Source organism: Pristiophorus japonicus, chromosome 10 (genome assembly GCF_044704955.1).
Source record: "Pristiophorus japonicus isolate sPriJap1 chromosome 10, sPriJap1.hap1, whole genome shotgun sequence".
NCBI classification, from domain to species: domain Eukaryota; kingdom Metazoa; phylum Chordata; class Chondrichthyes; family Pristiophoridae; genus Pristiophorus; species Pristiophorus japonicus.
Window position 1 is genome coordinate 161,139,041 of NC_091986.1, and position 13,770 is coordinate 161,152,810.

General features: G+C 45.6%; 1 protein-coding gene across 3 annotated transcripts in view; it reads right to left on the reverse strand.

Moving 5' to 3' along the window:
* Window positions 1–13,770, reverse strand: part of LOC139275163 (spermatogenesis-associated protein 13-like) — a 365,108-nt gene that overhangs the window by 181,745 nt on the left and 169,593 nt on the right. The gene's annotated exons all lie outside the window — the stretch shown is intronic.

Genomic DNA, 13,770 nt, shown 5'->3' on the forward strand with positions numbered 1-13,770 from the left:
CTATATAAATATCTGAATGTGACTGACTGTTTTTGGCAGTCACAATTTGTTAAGTAATCTGCGATTTATTACCGCATATAAACCATACTGGCCTTTCAGCAGCACATTGTCAACCTCTGTAAATGGTTTGTGTTGAATCAGCAACAATGCTTGACCAGCCAGCTAACCAGGCAGAAGAGTCTGCCATGTTCTTATTAACAAGCATCAACCAGTATACAAGCAAACAGATAGTTTTTTGATCTGCATCATTCCCGAATGAAAGCCACATTTTGCAGATGACTAAATATGACAGACACGAAATTGAATTTCAATTTAATTAGTAACAACGCAGATTCAGCTGGTGGAAAATTGCACAGAATTGGTTTTACATGTTTTTAAGCAGTTTGTGTGTTGTTTTTCAGCCTCCACCAGCTGCAGCATAGGTGTCCCATGGCCAACTGCATTGGCAGCAGTTCATTTCAGTGGTGAAGTAACCATGCACGAATGTCAATGTTACTACTCCACGTCTGCTTGCTAATATCTCACGGTCAACCTGAACACATACAGAACTTTGGGTCTCCAAAGTTTGCTCACTTTTTTAAAGAAAATACGTTCTCTAAAATTAATATTGTTGGATAAGTACCTGAAAGAAAAACATTTGCAGGGCTACAGGGAAAGGGCGGGGGAATGGGAATAACGGAGGTGCTCTTGCAGAGAGCCGGCACAGGCTTGACAGGCCGAATGGCCTTCTTCCGTGCTGTAGCCATCTTATGATAGTTTTTTACCAAGATGCACTGCAGCAACTCCCCAAGGCTCCTTCGACAGCACCTCCCAAACCCACAACCTCTACCACCTAGAAGGACAAGGGCAGCAGGCGCATGGGAGCACCATCAGTTCTACCATCCTAACTTAGAAACATAGAAAATAGGTGCAGGAGTATGCCATTCGAGCCTGCAGCACCATTCAATATGATCATGGCTGATCATGCAACTTCAGTATCCCATTCCTGCTTTCTCGCCATACCGCTTGATCCCTTTAGCCATAAGGGCCACATCTAACTCCCTTTTGAATATATCTAACGAACTGGCCTCAACAACTTTCTGTGGTAGAGTATTCCACAGATTCACAATTCTCTGAATGAAGAAGTTTCTCCTCATCTCGGTCCTAAATGGCTTATCCTTTATCCTTAGACTGTGACCCCTGGTTCTGGACTTCCCCAACATCGGGAACATTCTTCCTGCATCTAACCTGTCCAATCCAGTCAGAATTTTTTATGTTTCAATGAGATCCCCTCTCATTCTTCTAAATTCCAGTGAATATAAGCCTAGTTGATCCAGTCTTTCTTCATATGTCAGTCCTGCCATCCCGAGAATCAGTCTGGTGAACCTTCGCTGCACTCCCTCAAGAGCAAGAATGTCCTTCCTCAGATTCAGAGACCAAAACTGAACACAATATTCCAGGTGTGGCCAAGGCCCTGTACAACTGCAGCACGACCTCCCAATGGCCCACTCCTGCTCCTATTGTCTATGTTTCTATGATGATATACAGCCACCTGAAAGTCTTGCTTCATACGAAGGATTGCCTATGATGATGATGATGATGATGATGATTCATTGGAATTTAGAAGGATGAGAGGGGATCTCATAGAAACATATAAAATTCTGACGGGACTGGACAGGTTAGATGCAGGAAGAATGTTCCCGATGTTGGGGAAGTCCAGAACCAGGGCTCACAGTCGAAGGGTAAGGGGTAAGCCATTTAGGACAGAGATGAGGAGAAACCCAAGGACTCATTTTTTTTTAATAAAAGAGTGGAAGCAAGTCTTGCTCGATGGAAGGGACTGCCTCAGCACAGGCGGTCCTTCGAACGAGGATGACTTACTTCCACTCCAGTCCCTCCGACGCCCACCTCTCGCGTATCGGTGGACACCGCATGTTCCATCTCCAGGGACACCCCGGGCGCAAACGTAGCTGTGGAAGAGAGTCGGGCTGAACAACCCCCTCGACCGCCCTCTGCCTGGACCTGTTAATGGCCACCTTGGCCAGGCCCGGGAGCGGTCCAACCAGGAGGCCACGATCTTATTAAATGGCGGAGCAGGCTCGAGGAGCCAGGTGGCCTACTCCTGCTCTGATTTCTTATGTTCTTATGCCCTCCGACCTGCCTGCTCCCCTCCGCTTCGGGTGCCCAAAGATCAGGAGTGTGGCGACAACTCATTACAACCAAGAGAGCTACAACAGGTGGCTTGCAAACCTTTGACCTCTCGCACCCTATGAGGAAAAGGTGCTCCAAATCCTAGGGCAGGCGGCTAGAGAGAATGTCACAAATGGGGAATGTGTACTTAGCAGTTTTGGGTTCACAGTAACAATCTGTTTTTCTTCCTTCTCATCGTATTGTACCCTGCACCAGCTGTCATTGAACCATATCAAGAAACACATGTATTGAAAGAAAGACTTGCATTTATAGAGCGCCTTTCACAACCTCAGGATGTCCCAAATGTTTTACAACCATTGAAGTACTTTTTGAAGTGTGGTCATTGTTATAATGTAGGAAACACAGCAGCCAATTTGTGCACAGCAAGCTCCCACACACAGCAGTGTGATAATCACAATAATCTTTTTTTAAAGTGATGTAAGGGACTGCCTATGATGATGATGATGATGGTGGTGCGGTCATTTCTGAGAGAGGAAGCAAGTCTTCCTCGATAGGAGGGACTGCCTGTGATGATCGGTATCATCAGCAAACTTGGCGACGTTACACTCGATCCACACTATTTTCTATGTTTCTATGTCCCTTCTTCCAACCCTCACCTTTCCCTCGGCGACTGTCTGTCCCACCTGTGACGGGGTCTGTGGCTCTCGTGTTGGACTGTTCAGCCACCTGGGGACTCACTTTGGGAGTGGAGGCGGGTCTTCCTCAAATCCGAGGGACTGATGATGATGATGATGATGATGGCACCACCACCTAAGGACTCATTTTATAAGAGTGGAAGCAAGTCTTGCTGGATATTTGTACTAAGTCTCACTTCTGCGCATGTGTCTTATTGAATGGTGGAGAAGGCCCGAGGGGCCGAATGGCCTACTCCTGCACCTATTTTCTATGTTTCTAGAAGATCTGTCAAGCATGATTTCCCTTTCATAAATCCATGCTGACTTGGACCGATTAGCCCAATCAATATGTAGATTAAATGTTCCCGATGTTGGGGAAGTCCAGAACCAGGGATCACAGTCTAAGGATAAGGGGTAAGCTATTTAGGACTGAGATGAGGAGAAACTTCTTCACTCAGAGTTGTTAACCTGCGGAATTCTCTACCACAGCAAGTTGTTGAGGCCAGTTCGTTAGATATATTCAAAAGGGAGTTAGATATGGCCCTTACGGCTAAAGGGATCAAGGGGTATGGAGAGAAAGCAGGAATGGGGTACTGAGGGAATGATCAGTCATGATCTTATCGAATGGTGGTGCAGACTTGAAGGGCCGAATGGCCGACTCCTGCACCTATTTTCTATGTTTCTATGTCGATGTTTCCCTGCTCCTATACTCAAATCCTCTCACTATGAAGGCCAACATGCTATTTGCCTTCTTCATCGCCTGCTTTACCTGCATGCCAACTTTCAATGACTGATGTACCATGACACCCAGGTCTCATTGAACCTCCTCTTTTCCTAATCTGTCACCATTCAGATAATATTCTGCCTTCCTGTTTTTGCCACCAAAGTGGATAACCTCACATTTATCTACATTATACTGCATCTGCCATGCATTTACCCACTCACCTAACCTGTCCAAGTCATCCTGCAGCCTCTTAACATCCTCCTCACAGGTCACACTGCCACCCAGCTTAGTGTTATCTGCAAACTTGGAGATATTACATTCAATTCCTTCGTCTAAATCATTAATGTATATAGGGTCCCAGCACTGAACCTTGTGGTACCCCACTAGTCACTGCCCGCCATTCTGAAAAGGACCCGTTTATTCCTACTCTTTGCTTCCTGTCTGCCAACCAGTTCTCTATCCACGTCAATACATTACCAATACCATGTGCTTTAATTTTGCACACTAATCTCTTGTGTGGGACCTTTTCAAAAGCCTTTTGAAAGTCCAAATACACCACATCCACTGGTTCTCCCTTGTCCACTATACTAGTTACATCCTCAAAAAATTCTAGAAGATTTGTCAAGCATGATTTCCCGTTCATAAATCCATGCTGACTTGGACCGATCCTGTCAATGCTTTCCAAATTCGCTGCTATTACATCTTTAATAATTGATTCCAACATTTTCCCCACTACTGATGTCAGGCTAATCGTTCTATGATTTCCTGTTTTCTCTCTCTCTCCTTTTTTTAAAAAGTGGGTTTACATTAGCTACCCTCCAATCGATAGGAACTGATCCAGAGTCTATAGAATGTTGGAAAATGACCAATGCATCCACTATTTCTAGGGTCACTTCCTCAAGTACTCTGGGATACAGACCATCAGGCCCTGGGGACTTATCGGCCCTCAATCCCATCAATTTTCCAAACCCAATTTCCTGACTAATGAGGATTTCCTTCAGTTCCTCCTTTTCACGAGACCCTCAGTCCCCTAGTATTTCCAGAAGGTTATTTGTGTCTTCCTTAGTGAAGACAGAACCAAAGTATTTGTTGAATTGGTCTGCCATATCTTTGTTTCCCCATTATAAATTCACCCAATTCTGACTGCAAGGGACCTACATTTGTCTTCACTAATCTTTTTCTCTTCACGTATCTATAGAAGCTTTTATGTTCCTTGCAAGCTTACTCCCATACTCTATTTTCCCCCTCCTAATTCAGGTCCTGGGGATTTATATTCAGGCCCTTGGAAATATATCTCCATTCATTCATCGTCGCTAGGTCAAAATCCTGAAACTTCCTTCCCGACAGCACTGCGAGAGCACCTTCACCATATGGACAGCAGCGGTTGAAGAATGCAATTCACCATCACCTTCTCAAGGGCAATTAGGAATGGGCAATAAATACTGGCCTTAACAGCAACGCCCACAGCACATGAATGAATAAAAAAAAATTCTAGTGAGCAGCCCAAACAAAAGTGTAGGTCAATTTATAGCCTCAACCTTACATATACCAGAAAAAGTACCTTAAAACTAAAATGAGAAGCCATTAATTACAAAGTATATGTACACAATACTTAGGCGAAAATTAAAATTTTAAATTCGCATCCTCGTTTAAATCTTTCCAAACACAAAGATGCCATAGAACTCTGCTTGCAAGTACCACTGAACTCGCAAACGCATTACCAGAAACATGTTATTACGTTTCAAGGACACCTTGATAAAATGCAACATCCCCACCGACACCTGGGAGTCCCTGCCAAAAACCGCTCTAAGTGGAGGAAGAGCATCCGGGAGGGAGGGCACTGAGCACCTACAGTCTCGTCGCCGAGAGCATGCAGAAAACAAGCGTAGGCAGCGGAAGGAGCAAACGGCGAACAAGACTCCCCACCTACCCTTTCCTTCAACAACTGTCTGCCCTACCGGTGACAGAGACTGTAATTCCCGTATTGGACTGTTCAGTCACCGAAGAACTCACTTTTAGAGTGGAAGCAAGTCTTCCTCGACTTCGAGGGACTGCCTATGATGATGACTACATTGCAGCACTCACCAATCTTTGCATTAGAGTGGAAATCTTAATTCAGTTCCTTCTATTGAGAACTGTTAGCTTGATAAAGGAGGTCAATCTGTATATATTATTCTTTGGTTAGAAGCTCAGCAGCAGGTCACCCAGTTATCAGATCAAATGATAAGGTTGTCAGCCAGAACAGCTGACATTTCTGCTTTCACTGAAATAAAAATTGTAGTTTATTTCCTCCCAGGAGACAGGTATCTTTTTAAAAAAAATTAAAACTGTGCCACTATATTTTATACATCAGCTGATGCACACAAAGGCGGCAATTTCACCTACTGAGGCGGGGTAAGTGCAGCCGAGGTAGGTGGTGGACTGAGACCCCACTCCCGGCTCCATCGTGCTCTGTTGAAGTGATTTTGCCCAGATTGGGCTCGTTAAGCCCACCCTGCGAGGTTCCTGGCTAATTAAAAGGGTCTGATGATGTAATTTGATGACACATCATCAGCCGATTTCCTTAAAGGGACCATGCCGCATTAATTTTGATGGTTGTGTGGTCAGTGTTCTGCAGCATTGAAGTACTGCAAACACTGACAAGCACTGCAAAGGTGCACGGCTGCACCCAAGCTCTCCCATGACTTCCTCCATATGCATAGCACACGGAGGTTTCCTTCCCTTCCAATGGGCAGAAGAGACCTCCCCAGGACACCAATTTAGATTGGTTGCATGTTGAACAGGAGGGCACAAGCAGAAATGTGGTCAGGAGGACCAGGCTGCAGTGGTGCAAACCTTCCAATGATCGCAGTAGATCACAAAACGTTACTGCAAAGCCACACTTAACCTCATCCTGCTGTGCCACTCGTCACATCCCCATCACTCTGCCTTCCCTACCCTACTGCTGCACATCCTTACTCACCATCTTATCCTGTACCTCAACCTATCCCTCCCTCTCTATCTACATTATCACATCCTCATCTCACAACCCACCCCTCACACTCGCCCTCATCCTTGTGCAATAATCATCGTCAGCAGTCCCTTGAAATCGAGGAAGACTTGCTTCCACTCAGAGTTCTTAGGTGATGGAACAGTCCAATATGGGAACCACTGTCTGTCACAGGTGGGATAGACAGTCGTTGAAGGAAAGGGTGGGTGGGATGACTGGTTTGCCACACGCTCCTACTGCCTGCGCCCGTTTTCTGCATGCTCTCGGCTTGAGGTGCTCAGTGCCCTCCCGGATGCACCTCCTCCACCTAGGGCGGTGTTTAGCCAGGTATTCCCAGGTGTTGGTGGGGATGTTGCACTTTATCAAGGAGGCTTTGAGGGTGTCCTTGAAACATTTCCTCTGCCCACCTTGGGCTCGCTTGCCATGTCGGAGTTCAGAGTAGAGCACTTGCTTTGGGAGTCTTGTGCCAGGCATGCGAACCATGTGGCCCGCCCAGCAGAGCTGGCAGAGTGTGGTTAGTGCTTCGATGCTGGGGATGTTGGCCTGATTGAGGACGCCAACGTCGGTGCGTCTGTCCTCCCAAGGGATTTACAGGATCTTGCAGAGACATCGTTGGTGGTATTTCTCTCGCAATTTTGAGGTGTATACTGTATATAGTGCACGTCTCTGAGACATACAGGACGGCGGGTATCACTACAGCCCTGTAGACCATGAGCTTGGTGGCAGATTTGAGGGCCTAATCTTCAAACACACTTCCTTAGGCGGACGAAGGCTGAGTTGGTCCACTGGAGGTGGTGTTGAACCTCATTTTCGATGTCTGCCCTTGCTGATAATAGGCTCCTGAGGTTTGGAAAGTGGTCCACGTTGTCCAGGGCCACACATCTTGATGACTGGGGGGCAGTGTAGTGTGGCGGGGTCAGGTTGGTGGAGGACCTTTGTCTTACAGATGTTTAGTGTAAGGCCCATGCTTTCGTATGCCTCAGTGAAAATGCTGACTGACTTGAAGTTCAGTCTCAATGTGCGCAGACACAAGCATCATCTGCGTATTGTAGTTCGACGACAGAGGTTGGCATGGTCTTGGATCTGGCCTGGAGATGTCGAAGATTGATTAGGTTTCCACTGGTTCTGTAGTTTAGTTCCACTTCAGCAGGGAGCTTGTTGAGTGCGAGGTGGAGCATTGCAGCAAGGAAGATCGAGAAGATGGTTGGCGCGATGACGTGGATTGGGTCTGTGATGGATCCATTGGTGAGGATCACGGCTTGCTTGTCATCATGGAGCAGGCGGAGGATGGTGACAAACTTTTGGGGGCAACCAAATCGGAGGACGACGCTCCAGTCAGTCCCTCACGGTTGACAATGTCAAAGGCCTTTGTAAGGTCAAAGGAGGCCATGTACAAGGGTTGGTGCTGTTCCCTGCATTTTTCTTGCAGCTGCCGCGCCGTAAAAATCATGTCCGTTGTCACTGTGACAGCTGCAAGAAAATGCAATCATACCAACCTAACAACACGCAAGGGTAGGCACTTGGGTCGTTTAGCCAATCTTCCGGTCAAGTTTCTGGTAATGTGTTGTCAAACATTGAAATCTTTATTTTCAACACTTTGCCTTCTTGGATAGATTTGTGTGCTCCTTTAGAAGTGGCTTAAGTGAGTTGTTGTCAATGGTGAGACATAACTGTACCTCCCCCCCCCGCCCTCCACCCCCGTGATGGTGATGAGTGTGAAAGGAATGGCTTGATAATTGTGGGGATGCTTTCTGGTGTTGGTATGGGATGGGGTGGTACCTACCTGGCGCATCATGTGGCAACTAGGGTGTACAGCATCAAGTGAAGTAAATCTGGCCATGGTGAGGCCATCCCTGGCCTCCCGGGCAGCAATGTGGTCAGGTGCTGATGCCGTGTCCTGCCCATCATCAGGTAATTGCAGAGAATGTTGGTGTTGCTGGTGTTGGGGCTGATCGTGGTGGGATTTTGAGGACGAAGGTGAGATTATTTCAAGGGCACCATGCTGATGGAATAGATAGCATGTGAAGTTGAGATGACAGAAGCGATCCGTCAATGGTGAGCTAGATTGTTCCAAGAAGGCGACACAGTGGATAGAGAATATACTTGAAACACTTCCAAACTGCATAAAGCTCAAAAGTGTATTCCAAATCCGGAAGGCTCCAGTTCCTAACATTGGAAAGTGAACAGCTGTGAAATAGTAGCTTTTATACCAGATTTGGAGCCATCACCTATTCAAGGCAATGGAGAGTCGCTGAAAACCCAACGTACTTACCCGACTTGATCCCCAACAGTGAAAACGTTGGAAAAATGGTTAGTAGCTGGTAAAATGCTGCTTAGATACCTTTAAACACCCTTAGTTGAATTGGCTCACCCACCACTTAGTGCCAGGTCTGCAAAGCGCAGGCAGAGCTTGCATTTGGGAAATTTACAAGGAGGTGGGTTCAGAGTAGGATACTGCTCCGCTGTCAGTCTTTTAGATTTTGACAGTGCACCTGCCTCCGAACCCGCCGAGTGCCAGCATAATCCTGTCCAAAGGTTCTACAATGCCTCTCCCAAAGATAAGCAAGTTTACCAAAACATTAGATGAAACATGTTAAAATGTTCATATTAAAAGCAATTAAATACAGTGCCTCAATTTATTCTCCAATCAAGATTAGAAATTTGAAGTTAAAAATCAAGTCCATCTCACTCCAATAAATTATTTAGTAACCAGTCCAAATTACTATCGACGACGACGAGAGCAGTAAAAATACAAAGCTCAGACATGTGAACTTCGGCCCGTACCATAGTACAGAAACTCATGCTTGGATTGGCAAGCATCAACAGCTAAGTTAAAGATCCCAGTTAAACAGTAACTACAACTGAATAGCATTCTCCAATGTTGAGCAAACCACACAAAAATAAGTGTGCACACATGCTTTATCAATAATTTATGTTTATCGTACAGTTTCACTGGTATGCATATGAAAAAGCAAATCATTATAGTTTAGGAGCATGTTCCAATGCTGATCAGTTACTGCAAAGTAACCAATGGGCTGAATTCAGTTCAGTCAGTCTGTCAGGAACAGGATGGTTGTGACCCTAAAATCAGAGCGTTGCAGTTCCCGCTCTATTGCGCCTGTCGCCATTCTGTCCAGGGATTTTACAACGGTGTTTGTTTGAAATCTCATTGAAGTATGCAAATCAGGATCCTACAATGTGCAATTGACTCCATTTGTAATTACAAGATACAAATGGGTGGAGTGTGCGCCCAGGAGGAGCAGCCCATCCACCCTCGCAGATGCAACTGAAGGAATTTTACACCATCTATTTACCACCTGTGACCTGACTCCTTCATATAATCTTGGACAAGAACTTGTAAAAAAATTAATTGGCACAAGCGGATAAATGAGATCAATGTGGCATCTTCAAACAACAACTGCTCAAGATTCATCAAAAAAGCTGGGTTTCATTTGCACATTTCACATTCTCACTCACTCCCACATTTTATGCAGTTAATGGTTGCAGCAACGGGTAATCATTCTTTTAACCTTTAATTTGACTTTTACTATCTCCTGGACTTGCAATATTGTCCAATACTGGATCATCATAAGTACCTGGCAACATGACACATGTCTGGCTTTTTCAGAATAGTGTAGGTATATATTGTTGTGTGTTACACATATCTCGTGGCAGCTGGAGAGGAATTTGGAGAGAGAGGGGGTAAATCCAGTTTGGTGATCCATGTTGGAACAAATGACATAGGTAGGAATAACTGCCCTCAGGAGCCAGACCCCGAGGGCAATAATCTCTGGATTATTATCCGAGCCACGTGCAAATGGGCATAGAAACAGTCAGATCAGGAGAATTAACACAGGGCTAAAGGGCTGGTGTGGGAAAGAGGGGTTCCTTTCATGGGACACTGGCACCAATACTGGGACAGGAAGGAGCTGCGCCGATGAGACGGGCTCCACCTGAACCACCTGAACGGGACCCGTGCCTTAACGGAAAGGGTAATTGGGGAAGTGGCAAAGGCTTTAAACTAGTAAGATGGGGGGGGGGGGGGGGGGGGGGATCTACAAGAACTGAAACCAGCCTAAATATAGACAAAACAGGAAAGGAGAACATAGGAAAGAATAAAATAAAGGAGGATATTGATGGCCAGAGAATAAAGAGTTATAGAATACGAGTGTAAAAAAATGGTTAAAAATAAAGCAAAAGGAACTGCTATTAAAAAGGATGTGCTTATTTGCGCTGCAAAAATGGCCACCATGTTCCACCCTTTGTCTATGATTGATCCCCTGGAGGATAAGTCACACCCTGAAGTTTCACAGAAATATGTAACTTGAACTGCTCATCGCATTGACTTTGCAAATTGCAACTTGATCCATTTTGACTTCAAGCAACAGAGGACAGAGCTCCCCAGAAGACAACAAAAGCCAGCCAAAGTGCTTTACCCTAGTCCAAGTGCATGCTTCCCCCAGCCGAAGTGCCTTACCCCAGCACAAGTGCATTCTCTCTCTTCCTCCCCCATGCCCCCGCCCCCCCCCCCCCCCCCCGCCACCATAGATAGGGCAGGCATTGTGTATGGATTGTTAACTGGTTTATTAGGTTTGAAGTGAATAGTGACAGTATCGTGACTTCTGGCTATCATCCACTCCAACGGTGCCCCTTGTAGAGGATTGAAAGAAGTTCTCTCTCTCTCTCTCTCTCTCTCTCTCTTTCTCCCCCCGCCCCTCCCATCGGCCAGGACCAGTTCAAGCGAAAGTTTCAAAACCAGATTTTTTAAAAAACCCAGGCCAATTGGGGGTGGGGGGGTGGGGGGGGAGTTGGCAAAATTCCTCTCTGACCCATCCAAGTGATCGAAACTAGCCTAGGAGATCACCAAGGCCATATTCGATTTCCTGCAGTACTTACAATCGTATCTGTACCAGCCAGCAAGAGGTTATCCAGTCTAATTCCACTTACAGCTCCAGGTCCATAACCCTGCAGGTCACAGCACTTCATGCCCATCCAAGCACCTTTTAAATGTGGTGAGGGTTTCTGTATCCACCACCCTTCAAGGCAGTGAGTTCCAGACCACGACAACACTCTGCATGAAGATGCCTCCCCTCAAAACTCTATGCCCCCTCGTAATTGACCCCTCCACCAAGGGAAATATAGGCTCTTGCTAGCTACTATATCCAGGCCCCTCAAAGTTTTGTACACCTCAATGAGGTCGCCTCTCAACCTCCTCTGTTCCAATGAGAACAAACCCAGCCTATCCAATCTGTCCTCATAGCCAAAATTCTCCATTCCAGGCAGCATCCTAGTAAATTTCCTCTGCACCCTCTCTAGTGCAATCACATCCTTCCCATTATACGGCAACCAGAACTATTAGGGGTAGTCTACAGAGATGAGGAGGGATGATAGAAACATAGAAAATAGGTGCAGGAGCAGGCCATTCAGCCCTTCAAGCCTGCACCACCATTCAATATGATCATGGCTGATCATACAATTTCAGTACTCCACTCCTGCCTTCTCTCCATACCCCCTGATCCCTTTAGACGTAAGGGCCACATCTAACTCCCTTTTGAATACATCCAACGAACTGGACTCAACAACTTTCTGTGGTAGAGAATTCCACAGGTTCACAATTCTCTGGGTGAAAATGTTTCCCATCTCTGTCCTAAATGGCTTACCCCTTATCCTTAGACTGTGACCCCTGGTTCTGGACTTCCCCAACATCGGGAACATTCTTCCTGCATCTAATCTGTCCAATCCCGTCAGAATTTTATATGTTTCTATGAGATCCCCTCTCATTCTTCTAAATTTCAGTGAATATAAGCCTACTCGATCCAGTCTTTCTTCACAGGTCAGTCCTGCTATCCCGGGAATCAGTCTAATAATACGTTAGAGGGATCATCAAATGAGGCCATATGGGTCGAATTGAAAAATAAAAAAAGGGGGATCACATTGCTGGGCATGTATTATAGACCCCCCAAAACAGTGGGAGGGAGATAGAAGAGCAAATATGTAGGCAAATTGCTGTGAAGTCCAAAAACCATAGGATAGTAATAGCGGGGGATTTTAACTCTCCAAATATTGATTGGGACAAATAGTGTGAAGGGTATAGAGGGTGCAGAATTCTTGAAATGCATTTAAGAGAACCTTTTTAGTCAGTACGTAAACAAGCCCAACACAAGAGGGGGCGGTTTTGGAGGGAGAGCACTTGGATGCCAGTGACCATAATTCTGTCAGATTCACGTTAGTTATGGATAGGACAAGGCCTGGAATAAAAGTCCCAAATTGGGGAAAAGCTAATTTTGCTAAGTTAAGGAGTGCTTTGACCACTGCGGACTGGAAACAGCTACTTGTGGGTAAATCAATCAGTGTCGGTATAATGGGAGGCATTCAAGGAAGAAATCTGGAAGGTTCAGGCCAAGCATGTGCCCGTAAAGAAAAAGGATGAGAAATTTAAATTAGAAACAAACACTCATTAATTTAACACATGAAACCTTATCTGAAGAGAGTATATGAGGAGCTCTATGAATAAATTTCCAGGAGAAACCTGTATAGAAATGTGTTTACATAGAAATGCGGGAAGAATGTTCCCGATGTTGGGGAAGTCCAGAACCAGGGAACATAGTTTTAGGATAAGGGGTAGGCCATTTAGGACTGAGATGAGGAGAAACTTCTTCACTCAGAGAGTTGTTAACCTGTAGAATTCCCTGCCGCAGAGAATTGTTGATGCCAGTTCATTGGATATATTCAAGAGGGAGTTAGATATGGCCCTTAGGGCTAGGGGGATCAAGGGGTATGGAGAGAAAGCAGGAAAGGGGTACTGAGGGAATGATCAGCCATGATCTTATTGAATGGTGGTGCAGGCTCGAAGGGCCGAATGGCCTACTCCTGCACCTATTTTTTTTTGTTTCTATGTTTCCATCATTTTAAACTGAAATGTGAAAATCTGTTTGGGGGCACAAATGGGGTCATTTCTACCTTGTACAAAGAACACAGAATCAACATTGTAGTACAACTCCTTGTTTACCCTTCCTTCAGAAAAATAAAATGAGAATACATCACTCAACAGGGATACTTCAATGCCCAGTATGGCACAACTCACATGTACAAAATAGTCCTTGATATACTTAAATCATTTATTGTGTGTTTTTATTGGACATGATGGGTCGTAATTTGCGGCCCCTACGGGCGCGTGCGCCATAGGGGCCGCACAAGTTCTGGGATTATGCATACGAAACACATGTGCCAAAACCCAGAACTTGCGATCTGTC